Raw genomic sequence first — 17,001 nt, 5'->3', positions numbered from 1 at the left:
GCTTTGAAGTGAAATCTGATCTGTCTACAGACAACTCTGACTGTTAAAACAGAGATTGTAGGAAAGTTTATCGTAATATATTATGGTATGCTATATCTTGTTCTGTGGCAAGCAGATGATATATAGATGGAAACAAAAAATGCCACTAACACATATGGAGTATAAGAATAAAACTAAAAAATTAGTGGTTTAAACACAACAAAATGCTAGCCCTTATCATAAGACCATAATCCTTCATATGCCACAGTGACAGGGGTCCAGCTCTCTGGGTTTCCAGCTCCTCTTGTTCTATTTGCTAGCCACCCAAGCGTCTACACTTTTCTTTCTCAAATCTTGAAGCTATGGGCAAAGGTTCCACCCTAGCCATCAGAGGGACAGGCTAGGTTCTAAGTGAGGACAAGTGGAAGCTGGACTCTGAGTGTGCAGTGTGGAGAGTATATAGATGGTGTGCACCCACTTGAACAATGGTGCCACCCTTCTGTGGTGATACTGCGTTCCCCAAAATATTATGCACCCTAATAAACTTATCTGGGGTCAGAGAACAGAACAGCTACAACATTAAACATAGAGGTTAGGCAGTGATAGCACACGCCTTTAATCCTATCACTTGGGAGGCAGAGATCCATCCGGATCTCTCTGAGTTTAAAGCCACACTGGAAACAGCCAGGTATGGTGACTCACGCCTTTCATCCCAGGAAGTGAGCCTTTTAATCCCAGGAAGTGATGGCAGATAGCAGAAAGGTATATAAGGCATGAAAACCAGAAACTAAGCCTGGTTAAGCTTTTAGGCTTTTGAGCAGCACAGTTCAGCTGAGAGGCATCCAGTCTGAGGAAACAGGATCAGCTGAGGAACTGGCGAGGTGAGGTAGCTGTGGCTGGTTCTGCCTCTCTGGTCTTTCATCGTTCACCCCAATACCTGGCTCTGGGTTTGATTTTATTAATAAGAACTTTTAAGATTCCTGCTATACCCTTCTGATTCTTCTGCTGTCAGTTTTCTGTGTTCTCTGGGTTTCCTCTAAATCTTGTTGACTTCCCAGGCTTGTTGCCCAAGGATGCCTGCCATCAATTTTCAAGCTCCTCATAACCTTCCATGAAATTCCCCTATGCTCAATTTTAGAGAAATAATTTTTTTCACTTGCCACTGGTGGACATAGGCTTCATTTTTCTTCTTCCGCTCCTCTCTTATAATATCACTGAATTGCGACAGAAGCGGTCTCTCTTTACATTGAGTATGGTGCCAATAGATGCTAATTTTAAAGGAATAAAAGAAAAGCAAGTCCACTTGTGGGACGAATGACTATCATTCCAAAGAACAGGTTTTAGGAAACATTCTTTTAGCTCTCCTCTCTTCTTCTCTCCTTTCTCCTCTTTCCTTTCTTCTTCCCCTCCCACCTTCTTTTTCAGATGGTTTTACTAGCCCAAGATGGCTTCAAACTTCTGATTCCCTTGCCTCAACTGTTCAAATGCTGGGGTTGTGGGTGTGTCGCCATGGCTGGCTTTAGCTATTTTCTTAACAAGAATGAACACAGTATTTAATGGTTGGGGGGAGAGATGATATCTAGACTCTGTTTAAATGAAGTAAATGGGAAACTATGCTTGTGTTGAGTTTTGGTAGCTGTGCAACACACATTGCCTATCCTATAGAAATAAAAAGCTTTAAGAATACTATGGAGTAAGCACATCAAGAGTCACCAGGGAAAATTGCCTTTGGAACCACACATTTTACTAGGCATTTACATATACTTTCTTATCTAACTTTTAACATATGTGCCAGTAAACAACATTTATCAAACCTCTTCATGTCACGTTATACTGGGTATAGGAGTGGGAGGCGATAGTTACCCAGCAAGGTTATAAGGAATACTTCCATATTCACACAAGCTGGTGGCATAAAGATCCCTTTCCTGTGTGTATGTACTTGGCTATTGCTTCTACTATTTAATTATATTTAATGATACTTTCTTTTTACTCTAAACAGATAATCTAGTCACTACAGCTGGTTTAAAGTATTCAGTGTGTAGTTCCTGTAGTGGGGAATACTTTATGATTCTTAGGGAGAGTTTTAGTTTTTTTTTAAAAAAAAAATCCTAAAAGGCACAGCATACAAATGCTTAGTGAAATGCTTGGCAATTGTGTGCACATTGCCTTTTAAATTTATTATTATATTAATACTTTTTTATTTTTGAGACAGGGTTTCTCTGTGTATCCCTGGCTGTTTAATACATTTTAAAATTAAGATATAATTATATCACTTTCTTCTTTCCCTTTGCTCCCTACAACCCCTCCCATGTCACTGCTACTCTCAAATTGATAACATTGTTATACATCTAACACACACACACACAATATATATATATATATATATATATATATATATATATATATACACACACACACACAATATATATATATATATAAATAGAACCTGTTGAGTCTTTGTTGTTGTTGTTTTTTGGGTATGTGGTTTCAGAGATGGCCACTTTGTATTAGGTAACTAGGGGCTCATCCCTGGGAGAGCTGATTCCTCTTCTCAGGAGTCCTCAGCTGTCTGTAATTCTTTGTCTAGGTTCTAGAATCTAGGAGTATGCCTCTTGGGCTGACAATACTCCTCATAAGGACTGTGCACTAAGAGAAACTCCCAGAACCAGGCATGGGAAACCTACTTTCAAGTGGTTGGTCAGGGTAGTCCAACTGGCTTCCAGAACAATATAGGCTGTTGCTGTTGCCACTGGTTGCCTCTTAGAGGTTGCTGAAGACACTGCACAAGGGTCTTGGGTGATTCGAGCTGGATCTAATCCGGAAGTCTCCTTTCTGTGGTCTAGCTTTGATAGTATCAGAAAGCACTATGCTAGCTCCCAAGGGAGGGAAGCAATTAATAGTCCTGTCCAGCTGTGACACCTGTGACCCACAACAAGGACCATGGTGGCACGATATGCATAAAAACACAAGTGGCACTCACATGCTGTTGTAATAACAGCTGTCTACTTGGACTTAAGGTGCATTCAACAGGAGGAAAATCAGGCCTAGACCAGAAACCTTGCTGTTGTGAACATAACACTAAGGTCCTTGAGCCCACAGATCTCCAGAGAAACCAGGAATGTTAAGCACACAGGATTGTCTGCTCCAATGGGAAAGATAAAAAAAAAAAACCTGGTCTTCCATCCAGGAAGCTGAAAATTGGAAATGATCAACAGCCTGGTGATCTGTGTTATCTGCTGGGCCAGACCATACCAAGCTCTTACAACCAAGACCAGAGGTTGCTAGTAATCTAAATGACCTTGATAGCCAGAGACTTCCTCAAGCTCCCACAACCAGGACCAGAGGTGGCTAACAGCCAACATGACCTCTATGCTATTTGTATGATGGAGAGCAGGACAGACCGGTAGGCCCTTAAGCTAGTACAGGTAGCCTATCTCTAGAACCCATCTTCTTGGAGGGAATGACATGTACCCTGATGTGGTAGTTTGAATGTTAATTGGCCCCCATAATCTCATAGGAAGTGACACTATTAGAAGGTGTGGCTTTGTTGGAGTGGATATAGACTTGTTGAAGGAAGTGCATCACTGTAGCGGTGGGCTGTGAGGTTTCCCATGCTTGGAATTCCAACCGTTGAGTCAATCAACTTCCTGTTCCCTGCAAGCCAAGATGTAGCCAGCATAATGTCTGCCTGCATGCTGCCATGCTCCCCACCATGTTTCCTGTGATGATAATGGACTGAACCTCTGAAACTATAATCAAGTCACCCCAATTAAATGTTTTCCTTATAAGAGTTGCCATGGTTGTCAGGTGGTAGTGGCCTGCCTTTAATCCCAGCACTCAGGAGGCAGAGGCAGGTGAATCTCTGTGAGTTCGAGGCCAGCCTGGTCTACAGAGTGAGATTCTGGACAGGCACCAAAACTACACAGAGAAACCCTGTCTTGAAAAACAAAAAACAAAAAAATCAAACCCAAAAAAAAAAAAAAAAAAAAGAGAGAGATGCCATGGTCATGGTGTCTCTTCACAGCAATAGAAACCCAAACTAAAACACCAGAGTTGAGTTTCAATGTAATTATGCTTCTTTGTGCAGCAGGGATTGTATTACACAGGATTTTTTTTTCAAATTGTACTGTGTTTAAATACATTGGTAATAATCCGGGCGGTGGTGGCACACGCCTTTAATCCCAGCACTTGGGAGGCAGAGGCGGCGGATCTCTGTGAGTTCGAGGCCAGCCTGGGCTACCAAGTGAGTTCCAGGGAAGGCACAAAGCTACACAGAGAAACCCTGTCTCGAAAAACCAAAAAAAAAAAAAAAAATTGGTAATAAACCACCCGTTATTAGACTCCCCGAAGTCTGATCTAGGTTGATGATCTGCACCCAGTTTTCATTCTTACCTCTTTGTGTGGTTCCTTCCCTGTATGACACCTGCAGAGACCCACTCACCTAGCCAAGCTCCTGGGTCTTAGGAGATAATCTACCTCCACCGCTTTGCCAGGGCAGCACAAATTCTTAACTGTATTTTAAATTTTATCGTTAGACCTACAGATAAGTGTAGCTCTCGCCCCTAAACAAGGAAGCGTCTCATTACAGCAAATGGAGTCCATCATAGGAAAACACTGGGCACAATGCAGAGATCAATGGGTGAAGGGACATCAACCCCAGGGGTACCAGTACAGTACAGCTCCTGCATCTGTAGCTAGGTGCACTGGAGGCAGAAGCAGAGGCAGAGGAAAGACTAAGAGCCAGAATGCCAGGAAGTCTGCCTTTCCCGGAAATGGCTTGGTAAACAAGACCGACAGTAAACATGCTAAGGGAGAGGGCTTTATCTCTTGACACCATTGTCAGTATTGGGGGGTTCAAAGTGATTGCTCATTTGATCTTCCAGCATAAAAGGAAAAATCTGTTGTTTATGAAATATTCTAGAGACTAGCACCGCCCAGCTTTGTAGTCAGCTCTAATTCTTTTCTCAGCACCCATGCTGGTGCCCAGGAGTGCTGAGTCAGCACCCTGAAGTCCCGTTGAGTAAAGCAGAGAGAGGCAGAAGACAGGTCTCTGGAGGCCTAACACATCTTAAAGATCTTGTGGGTCTAAACGTGGAAAATGATTACTGAACCATTGGTTTGAGAATAATGAGGGTGTTAAGAACACCCCAGATTGATCAAGGCCGCTGCCTAGTTCCATTGTGGGGAAGAACATAAACCTTATTATCTTGTGGAATTCGTGGATATGTTTTAAATATTGCAGAAGTTTAAATCACTCACATCTGCTAAGTATTTCTTTCCAACTTCAAGTCTACCACTCGAACTTTCATTTCACATTAGACCAAGGTTTCCAATTCAGAGGCGAAGTATCACCTATTAAAATTTTAAAATTAATCATTTTTCTTTTTCTTTTTTTTTTTTTTTTCTTTTTGGATTTTTCGAGACAGGGTTTCTCTGTGTTGTTTTGCGCCTTTCCTGGAACTCACTTTGTAGACCAGGCTGGCCTCGAACTCACAGAGACCCCCCTGCCTCTGCCTCCTGAGTGCTGGGATTAAAGGCATGCGCCACCACCGCCCGGCAAAATTAATCATTTTTCTTAAAACACAGTGACTAGCAAGTATGCCAAACCCAGTAATTCAACAGTGGTGTCAATATTTATAGTGCTGATTAGGGGTAATCAAATACTCTCCCTCTTCGCTCAGGTTCAGGACATGTGTCTACCTGTGCCCGCTATTGTTTCTCAAAAAGTTGCTCCACACTTGTTCTCAAAGGTAGGTCAACATGAATTCTGAGAAGGCCAGGCTCTTCTAGGCTAGTGCATCTGGACAAGTCAGGGGTCGGGGACAGGGGAGTGCACTCTGCTCCGGGGAGGGATGAGGCACCTGCAGGAGCAGTAGCATCCAACCCTGGGAGTGCTGGGACCAGGATCCTGAGTGGCGCTGCAGTCGGGATCTTAGCGGCGGAGGCCTGCTGGGGCAGCAGGCTGTGCGTGTGACCCGCGGCAGGCGGCTCAGGTGCGGGAGCGCGGAGACGGGGACTTCCGGGGAGCGCGCGTGTCGCGGGCGGCCGCGGCGGGGCGGGAGCGCGCAGCGGCAGGAGGGCGGAGCGGCTGTGAGGGGCAGCTGGAGGTCCGCGGAGGGGAGGGGAGGGGAGAGCCGGTCCCGCTGCACGCGCCACCTGCGGAGCTGGCTGGCTTCCTCATTCTGGGGACACAGTTTCCCCGCGGGAGTTCGGGAGCGCGCGGGCTAGCGCGCACACAGCCTCGCATCCACACACTCCAGAGCGCGCGATCATCACTGCTGCAGCCCCGGCCGGGCAGACGGAGCTGCTGCAGTTTCCTTGAGCCCAGATTCCAGGGGGGAAGCAGAACCATTGTGCCTCGCAGAGAGCCAGGTGCCCACCGGCCCCCTTGGGTATCAAGCCCGGCAGACTGCTCCCCCTCTTCGGGTAAGCCAGTCTCTCTCCTTGTGACGGGTTCGGGATTAGTACCTCCAGACCCAAGGGAGCGGGTGGGTGGCTGCGGATGCGCCAGACCGGGAGAGACCTGGAGTTGCGATTTCAGGGGATGTAGCCTCTACTGGCGTCGTCTAGCGGGAGCAGTTACTACTCCGGTTACTTATTCTACCAACCTAGAGTTGCAACCCCCTCCCCCAAGCCAGTAAGCACTATGCTTCCTGGTTACCAAGGAGACTTGCTTAAACATTAGCCTTGGGACACAGAAGAAATGGTTTCTTAAATCCTATTTATTTTGATTTTTTAAAAATAATATGTACATTGAGGATCTTGTGGCAAATTGGCAGTCGTTAATTTGTATTCAGACAATGGTTTCATTCAACTTTAAAAAAGTGACAATATACTATACCATATGCGTTTTAAGTGGGCCCATCAGACGAGTTTTTCAACGGATTGTGTCTTGCATTATAATTTACTCCCATTTTGGTGATCTTCAAAGAAAGCAGACTCCAATTTAAAACTTGCCCTTTCTCTCAATTTCCAGTTCTGTTTTGCATCTCACTTGTATTAAATTAACAGCAAGAGCAGACGATTTTATTGTGGCCCCACACCAGGAAGCTCTTCTGTTGTAAATTGACCAGAACAGGAACAGCATTTGCGCATTTCTAAGGTAAGAGTATAGATGGCATTCATGACATACAGCTTTTCTATGTCCACTGCAGCGTAAAGCGCAGTGTTCATCACCTCTGCCCGTTTGTGAAAATCCAGCTTCCAGCTTAATTGATTAGGAGTCGGAGCTCCATCTGTGTGTTGATGAAGATAGATATAAATTTTTTGCCCTGGCATACTGTCCCATAATATCAGCTTTCAGAGCGCATGTTAAAATTTTGTTTTCTTCTGAAGGGCTGAAGAATGCTTTCCTCAAATGAGGCCCATGAAAGACATCAGAAACCTGAGCTCATAGGAGCTCCTAACACCTGGGCCAGCGGCTAGGGTTGTTGTTGTTTTCCTTCCTTTTTTCCTTTTCCGCCTCAGAGGTTTACTGGGTGAACTTGAAGAGGTCGGCAATGAGTAATTATACTTTGCACTAATTTCATTCTTTGCTCACAAATAGAAAAATAGATCCAGTGGCATCCAGCAATTCATTCTGCTTTCTTTTAATGTCTGTCCATTTCCCCCCTATTTCTTTTTAAGTGGGACAAGGGAGACATACACCATTCTTTAATTGAGATAATGAACTATGTCAAGTGACATGGTAGCGGCAGGAAGAGGAAGCCGAATAATGACAGATAATTGGCAAAGGGTTTATGAGACTCCCGGAGCACAGAAAATGAATAATGATGGGGAACACTTGACCTGGTCTGGAAAGCACTTCCCATTCATTTCTTTCGGGATCCTCACAGTCCCTGTGAAGTCAGGCCATTGCTCTCAATGGACAGTTAAGGGACCCAAGATCCAAACCTCGAGGAAGGTCAGAGCCAATGTGGAGAGAAGACCTTATTTGGATCCAAGCCTTTTCTATTACATTTTTTTTTTGGGGGGGGGATAGAGGGGGAGGGTTGCCAGTTAAGATTAAGGAAAACACAAGGCTAGGTGGGAATCACGAGCCAGATTTTCAAGGAAAGCAGAAGTCTCTGGAATTTTTTTTTTAATGTGAAGGTATCCTTAATTAAAAAAAGAAAAGAAATCTGTGAGGACCACATTAAAAATGTATTTGGGCCATCTGTGTCCTGCTGGTTCACAGTCCTTAACTACTGAGGTCTTCTCTAGTTCTGTGATGTGCATTAGTACATTTGGTATGAAAGTGGCCAGGTGACCAGGCATTTTAAGGTCTTTGGTAAATGCCCTGCATCCATTCTTTTTTGTTCGTTTGTTTTGTTTGAGACAGGGTTTCTCTACATAGCCCTGGGCATCCCAGAACTTATTGTAGAGCAGGCTGGCTTCGAACTCACACACCTGCCTCAGTGCTGAAATCCAAGGTGTGTGTCACCACACCCAGCTTTCTGCATCCATTCTTAAATCAACCCGTCCAGGCTTTTTTCTGAGGTTTCCTGCATCTCTCTCCTGCAATGCCTCAGAGAAGCTGGGGAGCATAAAAGGCTCTCATATTGAAAATTTTGAATATTGTGAAATAAAATCATTTATAGCTTGAAATGTCTTAAATTCCTGGCTTGTTCTTTTCTTGATACGGGGCTAAGAAGTATAGAAAAAGTCAGCTGAATTTGAGTGGCTGTCTGTATCCACATTGCCATGAAATAATTTCAGATCAAAATTATTTGGAAAAAAAAATGATGTATGTACTGAACCTGTGAGACTTCTTTCCTTGTCCGTGTTCACTAGTCAATGCAGTATAACAACTGTTTCCTGGTATTGCACAGGTGCTAGAAATATCTAGAGGTATTTAAAATATACAGAGTATATGTATAGGATGTGTGCAAATACTATGGCATAAAGGACAAGCATCCACATACTTTGAGTTTGTGAAGGTCTGGGAGCCAATCCTTTGTACTTCTCATTGCAGAAAGGGGTAAAATAAGACCTTGCTTTAAAAAAAAAAGGAGCATTGTGAGGCTTTCAAGACATACTTTGTATTAAGACATTAAGTAATTAGTTAAAACCCATCCCAGAATACGGCAAGATGCCAAAGGATGTTCTAACACAGTCCTGAGTCCTCTGGAGATTTTGTCTCTTCTTGAGGATTCAGAACACGAGTTTACATCACTCCCAGCGGCATCCCTTTGAACCCCCTTCTATATACAAGCTACTTTGCTTCTGCTGGATTTACAATGTTTTTATAAAGTAGTGTCTTGTTTCTGTTTTATAGATGAAGAATATGAAACTAAAACAATGAAAGAAAACTTTAAACCATTAACTTCTCTCTGCACATTCCACTCCTTTCCTTCCCAGTGACCAAGTCCAGGCTATAGAAATATGCACAATTATAAAATCGAGGCAGTTAAGTGTTAAATGTACAATAGAACTGTATTATTTCAGGCTGGCAATTTATCTTAATAATAGAGTGTCTAGCATGCTTAAAGCCCAAGGCTTGATCCACAGCATCAGCCTGCCCTCATACAGAATTCCACTGAAGCACAGACATGGAGAAACTTTTTGTTTAAAAAAAAAAAAAATCTAATTGTGGAGGTTAGTTCAGTCCTTCTATAGGAGAGGAATGAAGAGTTATGGCTGGGTTTGATCACATAAGTGAAGACCTTTCGACCTATTAAAAGGTGAGAGGCTCTGCCAGATGAGTTAGAGGACAATGCTAGGAAGAACTGATAATGGTGAGCTAATTGTAGATGAAGGGATGATGGAAGCTAGATGGAGAAATGTGACCTAGATCACAGTGCATCAAGAAGAGGGAACCGGGATGGAAGACAAGTTACCGAAAGAGATTAGGAGAAGCATTGCAGACTTGGAGGGACAATCCAGGGGGTACAGTACCCACTTCTGTGAAAGCTCCGAAGGCAAGGGACGAGCCAAGCATTGTGCTGTCTGTAGATATGGCAGTTAGTTCCCATCAACTATTATGCTAAGACTGTATTTTTACATTGAGTGGCTGGCACCCAATTTCTCTTCATGATATTGCTTTCCTGCCCAAGTGTGTTGGGGGCACAAACTGTATTTGATTTTTTTTTTTTTAATGAAAATAAAAAGAGGATATTCAGTTGGATGAGTAGGGAAGGGGGGAGTCTGGAAGGAGTTGGTGGAGGCAGGGTAAATGTGACCACCACTTGGAATGGAATTCTCTATGAACTAAGTAAAATTTGAGAAGAAGGTATGCACAGACATATTCTGTAAATTCAGTGGAAATAAGCTAAGGGTTTTTTCATTATTGGAATAAGAGATTCTGGTAAATTAGATAATGAAGTCTAATATCGTCTTCTAGGAGAATCACAGATTTGGGTACTTTTACAGATAAAGTGTGTGTGTGTGTGTGTGTGTGTGTGTGTGTGTGTGTGTGTGTGTGTGTGTGTAGGTGTGGGTGCAATAGTGTATAGTGTATACATGTAGGTCAGAGGTCTTTCTCTCACTCCCTACCCACCGTATTTTTTGAGAAAAGGTTTGTTACTGAACTTGTAGCTCATCATCAGTTCAGGAAGGCTAGTTGGTTGGCAAGCCCCAGAGACCCTCCTGTTTCCACATCCCCAGTGGCATTATATGAGTATGTTGCTGTGACTTTAAACAAGAGTGTTCAGGATCTGGATTTATGCTTATGCTTGTGCAAAGCAAGGACTTACTTACTTACTGACTGGCCCTTCTCCCAAGCCCTTCAGATAAGGATTTTTACGTACAATGTAGTTTGGATGAAGGTGCATCTCATATGTGGGACAAGTGAAATGAGAGTTACAGCTTAGTCTCTTTGTTCCTGTTTTCCACAAGGATTAGAAGAGCCATTTGAAAAGGTACATTCAAATCTAGAAACCTTTGGTGACAAGTAAATACCTATTTTGATCCTAGTTAGATCATCATTTTTATAGGTTACCCCAAGGGAGGCCTGAGAGATAAGTGACAGTCTGTGGAAGCTGCACCTGGATTAAACACTGCGTCAGTGACTGGCTGTGAGAGCTGCCTGTCAGAGTGATGGCACATGCTAACGGGGTGAAATAAAATAGAAAGTGTCATTTCAAGCTAGCCTTTAATTACCAGAAGGGTCAGTATAAACACATGGGATCAGTTTCCCTTCATAGATGCATTCGCCAAGTAAAGGAAAACACTCTGAACAAATGTCACATGGAGCCTCTCAGTGAACTGGGCCTTGGGGGGAGAGTGGAGATGGCTTGAGCTGGGTTTCTCTCTTCCTGCTCTTCAACATTCCTTCCAGTTTGCAGAGTTTGTTTTCAGAATTGACCTGAGAGAACATCTTATTTCCCCTTAGTGTTCGAATTAACAGATAGAATTAGTTTCATCTATCTTTTTCCTGTCTTGCCATTCTTTATTTCTGGACTTGCCTTCCAAAAGTCATTACCTAAGATTTGCCAACTGGGAGGAAGTGCTGATCTTTCTCCTGGTTCTCCTTCTCCTTCTTCTTCTTCTTCTTCTTCTTCTTCTTCTTCTTCTTCTTATTATTATTATTATTATTGTTGTTGTTGTTGTTCCTGCCCTGTTTCAGAGGCACATTGCAGTGCACTGATGAATCTAATTTATCTTGATCTAGACATATGGCACTATAAATTTTGGTGAAGTCTTTTAAAAGAATGTATAATAAAGTACCAGTTTTACAAACCTGACTTGGAAGCACATTAGGTCCACATATGGAGAAAGCATCCGGGGATGTACATCTGTCTAAAATAGCTTTCTCCTTCATACAGTTGAAATCCCTAGCCTGAGGAGACCGTTTTTTTTTTTTTTTTTTTTTTTTTTTTAATGAAGAAAGAAAATCTTTGGCAGATTTTATGGATTCTCAGCGTTCCCCTACATACTTATTTGAGTCATAATATATTCCACTTTCTATCTCAGATGAGCCAGTCCCAGTAACTTCGAAGCAGGACCACACCCCTCATCTGCACCCTGGCAGAACACTGATTTGGCATGCAGGATATGGATGGAATACGTAGTTCCATCCTAACTGATTGCTTCAGTGGGAACACATTTGATGCTAATGGCACAGACAATAAGAGCAGTGGAGGAGGAAGCATTCTGCAATTTTTATGACAAATTCTGATACCTCATTTAAAAATCATTACTTGGAAGAAGCTATATTATTTATTATTTTAGCCTTACTATTGAAAGTGTGAGGGAGAATGGTACAACCAGAACCTCGTCTCGGAGCCTGTGAATACTAAATCTGATACTTTTTGGCTCTGAGATTCACAATCAAGTGCCATCCCTTCTGGGTCTCAGTTTGGCCTGTATAATGGGATTTCTATCACCTACATTATAAGTTATCCTAATCTGTTTTTTTTAATTGCTATAATGAAATGTAGCAGAATAGGTAGTGTACAAAGAATCATGCTTTCTTTGACTAATAGTTCTAGAGATTAGGAAGTCCAACCTAATCCAAAATCCAGTGAGGTCCTTCGTGCTGCATCCTGTCATGGCAGAAGGAGGTCATCACATGATGTGGCAGAGCAAGGACACAAGTTCCAGGGTCTCTTCTGGTATATATGACTGCTAATGCAATCATGGGGCTCCTCATCTCATGATCTCATTTTATCCTGATTATCTCCCAAAGGTCCCACCTCAAGGTGCATTAAGGATTGAATTCCCAACAATTGAATTCTAAAGAACACTCCTCTAAAGCATGTCCCAGGACTACTCTCAAACTATGAAATAGGCAGTGAAATATCCAACACAAAACCGGTACTTACCAGTTCCTTTCTTTTGCCAGTGCTTTCCTCCTTTACCCTTGGCTCTCTTCAAATTCAGGTGGAATACTCTTAAATTTCACACAGCCTGTAAGAATAACCTGAGGGGAGAGTAGCTGGGTCAGTGAACGCCTAGGGAAAGGGGCATATCCTGGGGTTAATGGCATGTCGCCCTCTCTACGTAGAGAACTGACTTGATCCTCTGGTGTGCAGCTGCTAGAGTTTCATCCTGGTCCCTGGGGAAAAGGAGGGAAGGTCAGTTTTCTTTTCAGTGGGTACCACTAGTGCAAGAGCCTTAGATCAGCCCCCATCTGTAGAAACACAGAAATAACTGGTGGGTAGGTCTTCTGGGCTTCCTGCGAGTCAGGTTCTAGTTGTTCACAAGTTTCTAGACAACTAGAAATTTCCTTTCAGGCTGAATTAGGTAAAATTTTGGAAAAGCTCAAAAACTTTCCAGCTCAAAGAAGTCCTCACCTTTTCTTTCAAGTCTTAGGATTGCTCTTCCGGTGGAGAATGCTTCCTGGTCAGATCTGCTCTTCTCTCTGCTTTACTGCTTTTCCCCCAACCCCTCAGCCAGGCAGGAATCCCTCATCCTTGAAGGATGTGGGGGAATTTTCCTGCATTTTACACACCATTTGGGTCGTGTTGACTTAGGAATGCAAATGGGGCTAGTACGTCTTGACTTTTCCAAGGTTACTGCCCAGTATATGGGCTTGGGGTCAATCCAGACAACAGTGCGATCTACCAGCAACCCAGCACACTGGTGACTTCTGGAGTTGTGATTGCTAAGAACATTTGAAGGAAGTTACTCTTAGCCATAAATTGTGTGCATCACTTAGTGGCCTATGAAGCATGTCTTTGAGAAAGAGATGACTTCCTGTACCACATGGGCACTGCCTGTATCTGGTGTCTATGTCCACATGTTTTCATTTATCTCAGGGTTCTATAAATGTTACAGTTCCATTCATACATATTTTGGGAAGTTTTTAAGTAACATTCATTTACAAGCTAAAATAAGACAGGAAATTGTTAATGATAAGAATGTTTATTTGAACCTGGGCAGTGGTGGCTCACGCCTTTAATCCCAGCACTTGGGAGGTAGACAGGCAGATCTCTGTGAGTTTGAGGGCAGCCTGATCTACAGTACTAGTTCCAGGACACCCAGGGTTACAAGGAGAAAACCAATCTTGAAAAACAATCTAACAAACAAAAGATTATTTGGGGCTGGAGACATTGCATAGTTTTTAGGGTGCTTGTCTAACATACTTGATGCCCTGGGTTCAATCCCCAGTGTCACCTAAATAGATTGTGGGGTCTGCCTGTAATTCCAGCACTTCAGAGGCAGGGTTATCAGAAGTTCAAGATTGCCCTTGGCTATGCAGTGAATTTGAGATGATCTGGGATATAAAGACTCTGTTTGAAAGATAAAAAGCAAGGGACCAGAGAGATGTGATTCAAAGTGCTTCTTGCTCTTGCAGAGGACCTGGGTTTGATTCACAGCACCTACAAAGTAGATCACAACTATTTGTAACTATAGTTTCAGGAGATTCGACACCTTCTGGCCTCTGAGAGTGTCAGATGGGGACCTGGCACATATACATACATGTAGACAAAACACTCAAATACATAAAAAACACATAAGATAAATATACTTAAAAATAAAGAGGGAGATCTTTGGTGTGTAAAATGAATGAAAACATTTTCATAATTAAAAAAAAAAAGAAGGGAATGAACCAATAGTATTTTACCAATGAAGTTTTGCCAGATTATAAGACAGCATATAATAGTTTTTGTTATATTACATTTTAATTAAAGTACTTTTTCATGTCAATAAATAAGTAAATAAATAAATAAACAACTTTTGGCAAAGATAACAAAAATTCTTTATGGTTTCTTTGCAAATCTACATTTTTTAAACATGGGGTCTCATTATGCAGTTCTGGCTGGCCTGCAACTTAGTAGGTAGACCAGGCTAACCCATAATTCACTCACTGAGATCTTCGTGCCTCTGCCTCCCAAGTCCTGGGATTAAAAGTGTGTGCAACCATGCCTGGCAAATATGTTTTTAAAAAGTATGTGTTAATTATAGTGGGAGGAGGTTTGTGGTTAATTAAGGATTTGGGAGTCAAGAAGATAGGAATGTGTGTCTTCTGTGTCGGATACACAAACCACCAACATTAGAAAATGATATCAGTAAGAAAAAGGCCTACTGTAAACATGTAGATAGTGGGTTTGTTTTCAGCTCCTCACTAGGAGAGAGCTATGATTATTGCTTTGGAAATTTAGGTTTAAAATTGAGGTACAGATCTGGTTTGGACGTAAAATTCTGTTCTCAGGATAGGCAGTGACATCAATGTAATCAAATAACCCTTTAGCCTAGTATACTCTCTAGTCTTTCTAGTGCGATGTCCTTGAATAGACATAGCTGATTGTTTTTCTTTTTTTCTTTTTAAACTTTAGTTTGCTTTTTCAAAATTTAAGAAATTTTGGGTTTCTTGTCAATGAGAACATTAATTACCTCCAATCCGGTTTTATTTGGGCACAGCGTGTTGACTTTGGCCTTAAGCCACAGCAGTTTCTCATTTCTTGAGGGTGTTTACTGTCAGCTGCGGATGGGGTTTCTCCATCGATGAAACGCCATCTCAGAAACTCACAACACAGTCTGAGCTTTTCTCTCTAGCACGTAACTTGGCTTTTTGCTGAAATTCTCATTTGTGAATCTTGGTATCCCAGTACTCTTTATGGTAAATTTCCTTTGTCTGACCTCATCATCCTTCTCAGAGCTGCCAGTTTCTTACTCTGTTTCAGGTTATTCTGTCAGTGTGGGTCATTGAGTTCACCCTTCATTTGTTGCTGGGCTGTCAAGGTTTCTAGAGCGTAGGGCTGATTGTATTGGGGGGGCAGAGGGAGTCTGGGGTGGGCACAGTTGGGTTAGTCTAGAGAGCAAGATAAGCTACATCTCTGTAGGAGGCTTAGAGCAAACAGTCTGCTGTTTCCTCTTTATTGGAATAATGGAAAGTCATGCTGTTTTCCCCATATAGGAGTAAATGTGTGTGTGTGTGTGTGTGTGTGTGTGTGTGTACATATATATGTATATATATGTACACTATATATGTATATGTATATATATGTGCATGTGAAAAGTGCTCTCTTACTGCTTCTGACTTGTCATTGCTTTAGAGAATCTTGTATTTACCACTATGCTGCAGAGAAGTCCAGTGTGACATTTGGGACCAGGCTGACCTTCAGAACGACCCCAGGCTGTAGTAAAGCAAGGTCCCCGGCTCCCCTATATCCACTGTGCTAGAATCTGTATTGGTACAGAATTATTTGTGTATTGAAAACACTTCAAGTGGTTCTACCTGGCAATCGAACTTGGGAGCCACTGTTGGGAGCAGCAACTTGCACACACTCAGCTTCTGGGTTTTTGTTGTTGTTGTTGTTGTTGTTTCAGTTTTTCAAGAAAGAGTTTCTTTGTGTAACAGCCCTGGCTGTCCTGGAACTCACTCTATAGACCAGGCTTGCCTCGAACTCACAGAGATCCACCTGCCTCTGCCTCCCCAGTGCTGGGATTAAAGGCGTGTGCCACCACCGCCTGGCCTGTTTTCGTTCTTGTTTGAGAATTTCACACATGCATATGACATGTTTTGAGGAAAATCTACCCTTTATTCCTTCCCCTCTCAGGAACCCCCACCCCCGGACCAACTTCACATGCTTTTTTTTTTTTTCAAGCCACCAAGTCCACTTTGCACTGCTTGTGTGTGCTTGGGTATAGGGCCATCTACCATGCTGAAGACTGTATTCCTAAAGCAATCTGACTTTTCCCCTCCCCCAGTAACTATCAGTTGCCAATAGCTCCTCAGCCAGGGATGGGGCTTCATATCACCGCAGCCAGCAATCCTGAGATTTTGGGTGACTTGACTTGGTGCAAGGCTTGTGTACAAACCTCTTTCTTACTCCCACCTCTTCAGGATCATCCCTGCTGCCCAGATCTGGTCCTCTGTTTTCTGGTCATTCAGTCGTAACAACAACAAAAATAGGCTAAGCCAGTCACATAGCTGCTGGATACTCAGGCAGCTGGTACTAGCCATGTATGTGCCCAAGGGGTCTGAAGTCATGATGTGTCTGTCGTTAACATCATCACTGTGAAACAGGTTATTGTCTCTGGGCTCAAATTTCTGAACAAGGTAACAGAGAGATTGCTGCAGAGAGCATTCATGTAAATAGCATTATGTTATCTGGATGGTGATTGCATTGGTTTTTAAGATGTACATTTCTGTGT

At 42.7% G+C, this 17,001-nt stretch overlaps 1 protein-coding gene across 2 annotated transcripts in view; it reads left to right on the top strand.

Moving 5' to 3' along the window:
- The first annotated feature begins 6,322 nt into the window (after positions 1-6,322).
- The window catches only part of Klhl32 (kelch like family member 32), a 225,564-nt gene continuing 214,885 nt past the window's right edge, over positions 6,323-17,001 (top strand). For both annotated transcript variants that reach the window (XM_028877992.2, XM_028877994.2), the window contains exon 1: positions 6,323-6,405. The gene's annotated coding sequence lies outside the window, so the exon portion shown is untranslated. The remainder of the gene's footprint in view (positions 6,406-17,001) is intronic.

Source organism: Peromyscus leucopus, chromosome 2 (genome assembly GCF_004664715.2).
Source record: "Peromyscus leucopus breed LL Stock chromosome 2, UCI_PerLeu_2.1, whole genome shotgun sequence".
Taxonomy (NCBI): domain Eukaryota; kingdom Metazoa; phylum Chordata; class Mammalia; order Rodentia; family Cricetidae; genus Peromyscus; species Peromyscus leucopus.
This window is presented reverse-complemented; position numbering and strand designations above follow the sequence as displayed.